The sequence below is a fragment of the Etheostoma cragini genome, chromosome 14 (assembly GCF_013103735.1).
Source record: "Etheostoma cragini isolate CJK2018 chromosome 14, CSU_Ecrag_1.0, whole genome shotgun sequence".
Lineage (NCBI taxonomy): Eukaryota > Metazoa > Chordata > Actinopteri > Perciformes > Percidae > Etheostoma > Etheostoma cragini.
This window is the reverse complement of record NC_048420.1, coordinates 24,511,175-24,513,941: the sequence shown is the minus strand read 5'-3', so window position 1 is coordinate 24,513,941 and position 2,767 is coordinate 24,511,175. Positions and strand designations below refer to the sequence as shown.

The 2,767-nt window shown below is 37.4% G+C and overlaps 1 protein-coding gene and 2 long non-coding RNA genes across 3 annotated transcripts in view; 1 reads left to right on the top strand and 2 right to left on the bottom strand.

The window, feature by feature from the left end:
- The window catches only part of LOC117956476 (oocyte zinc finger protein XlCOF6.1-like), a 59,752-nt gene that overhangs the window by 45,054 nt on the left and 11,931 nt on the right, over window positions 1–2,767 (bottom strand). The window lies entirely within an intron of this gene.
- The window catches only part of LOC117956513, a 6,049-nt gene that overhangs the window by 2,754 nt on the left and 528 nt on the right, over window positions 1–2,767 (top strand). The gene's annotated exons all lie outside the window — the stretch shown is intronic.
- Window positions 1,389–2,767, bottom strand: part of LOC117956501 — a 1,391-nt gene continuing 12 nt past the window's right edge. Inside the window, exons 1-2 of the long non-coding RNA XR_004659284.1 lie at window positions 2,576–2,767; window positions 1,389–2,215 (exon numbers count right to left, since the gene is read on the bottom strand). The exon at window positions 2,576–2,767 is cut by the window's right edge and continues 12 nt beyond it. This is a non-coding gene — a long non-coding RNA (uncharacterized LOC117956501). The remainder of the gene's footprint in view (window positions 2,216–2,575) is intronic.

Sequence of the window (2,767 nt, the reverse complement as noted above, 5' to 3'; positions counted from 1 at the left end):
TTGGGATTCCCTGATTTGGATTCAGCTAACGGCTTCTCTCCTCACTGCTCCCGCTGCTCAGCACCCGGAAACTACAGCTGCACCACTTCCGGCCGGGGGCCCGCTGGCAAAATAAAAGCCCCGGTATTCTAGTTCACTTTTTTTGTTTTGATTTCTTTCATGAAGATATATTTGGTTACATTTAAGAACCCTGTTTTACTGGGTTACATATCTGTCTATATGGTTTATTCTGGATCTCCATATTTATTCAGTTTTTCTTCTAAAATATTATAATCATCTGTGGAATTTGCATAAAACATGAATTACCTACCACTACTAAATGGTGGCTAATATATCGTATTCCTAGTGCTGACTGTTAAACAAACACGTTATTAACGGTGTTAACGCAAACCAATTCTATTTGTTTTTATCTCGAGATTAACGTTCTTTTAGGCCTTACAAACTTTGTACTTTTCTCACATGCTGTTGCAACATCTAGTAATGTTAAAAACTACAAAAACCACCGGATATAGCTAGACAACAAAACAACAGGCACACACACACACTTGTGTGGAATTGCAAGCAGGGGGGGGGGGGCTCTTCTCTCTAAGAGTAGCTCCTATGGGGCCATTTTGATGCTACAAAGCCATCACCTGCAGTTAGCATCCCATTGACTCTCATCCATTTTGGCGCCACTTTGACAGTGAATAACTTTCCATCTGAAGCGTTTAAAGACTCTAGCTGATTCACTTTTCCATGTTAATAATAGCATTAAAATGAGAAAAAAATAATTGGAAATAAATAAAAGTGTGCGATTAATTAGTTAGCAAGTTAACTATGGCCTTCACGCGATAAAAATACGCCGGGACCCTTTTGTGGATCTTCTGATCGCCGTGTATTACATTATTTTGTTTCTTTGTTTTACGGCAAAATATATTTTTTCTTAACTTCCTGTGGTGTGATCGCGCTTCATTTCTACGTTTGGAGAGGCATCTCAACAGACTGTAGGTCCAACACTGATTGGTTACCGTAATTTTAAATGACTTTAAGTGTCAGGGCTTCCCGCCACCGTCTGTCTCTTGTTCCAGGACAGCCGCGTCACAGTTGGGTTTCGTAAGGGTGAATTGTTAAAATGTTACAATGTAATTTAAATTACAAAATTATTTAAAAATCTGCTATAAAAAATAACCTATATATTAGTTTCTGGGAGGAGAGTGAAAGCGGCTCTCCTCCCAGCGAGCTTCAATGCAGTTTACAGATTCACTGACACGTATTGTCAACGTGACAACTAAAAACAATCGCCAATTTGTTGTGTACCATCAAAAGGACCACAGCAAACAGTCCAATGCCCTTTCTATCCATATTATTTCTCTGCGAGGACTCCATTAACACTTCAGAGACTGTTGATATTCACTCCATGCAGATTTATTTGTTACATTTCAACGAACCAAGCTGCCTCGGACACATCAACTGACCACCGGCGATGGTCAGTCAAATAAACAACTGAATCTAAGTTTCATATGACTCTTTTCTTATTATAAACACTTTGGGTGGTGTCAGTTGGACACAGTTACCTGTTTGTTACATCTTTAGATGGACCTGAACTGGTGATATTTTTATTTCTGACAGTCCTCTTCTCTTCCTTTTCTTAAGTAAACCTAGACCCGCGACCCAGACCCGATCAAAGTCAAAGTACTTTTTTTGGTCTCCCTGAGGAGAAATTAGTTTTAGACATTGAGAAACTTACTTAGCTGCAAGAGCCACAGACACAACGACAAGCACAGGGTTAAAAACTATTAAAAGACAAATCTACAGTCAACATATGGGCTACTCAGGGGCCAATGCAGATTGCAGATATAACATTTTCTATACTAAAATAAGATAAAAGCAATACTTCAAAACAAAAAACAATGACATTCATCCTTTTCATCCATCACAAACAGATATATATTGAAGAATTCATAGTCAAACGTTCATCGCTGCTCATTAATGAGCTTAACCGCGAGAGGGACAAATGATTGCTTATTCCTATTTTTACACCAAGGACCCTGTACCTCTTTCCTGAGTTTAACAGCTCAAACCGAGAGGAAAAAACAATAACTACTAATGTACATGCTACTCAACAGATGGTTTGTTTTTACAGATTTTTCACTTTATTTCATTCTGAAGGGTGCTCAGCATGTCCTGGTGTACTACACCAGTCATTTCAAACCATTAGATTTCTTTACTTTATTAGCTTTACCATGGCCTAATTAGTAGAATAAGAGACACTCCACATGTCAAAAGACCTTAATCATTTGGTGTCACTGATCATATTACCTTGGAACATAGCAATCCAATCCATTTTTATAGTTTTATACGGATCATAATACATCCATCTCAGCTTTGACATGGAGAGAAAAGTCTCATCTCCGAGACTGCTTGGCCTAAATTGTGCTTAAATATACAAAATTAAAACATGAACCCATTGTGTATTGAATAGACTCCTATACTGATACATGATTAATAGGTAATCTTGCCAAACATACTAAACATACTACGTTACTTAGAAAGAAGGGACTGTATGCGTGGGCTTTATAAAATATTGGGTGGTTACATTGATGTGATTCTTGATTATAAGACAGACAGTACAAGACAAAACAATATCTAATAAAATATTTAAAGTAAGAGTGTACTTTTCCCCACCACACAATATAATGTCTTCTATCTAGATGTTGATGCATGAAGATTTTTGTTTGATACTTGAGAAATTTGCTTGGACTAAAAGGAACAAACATTATTCCATGTC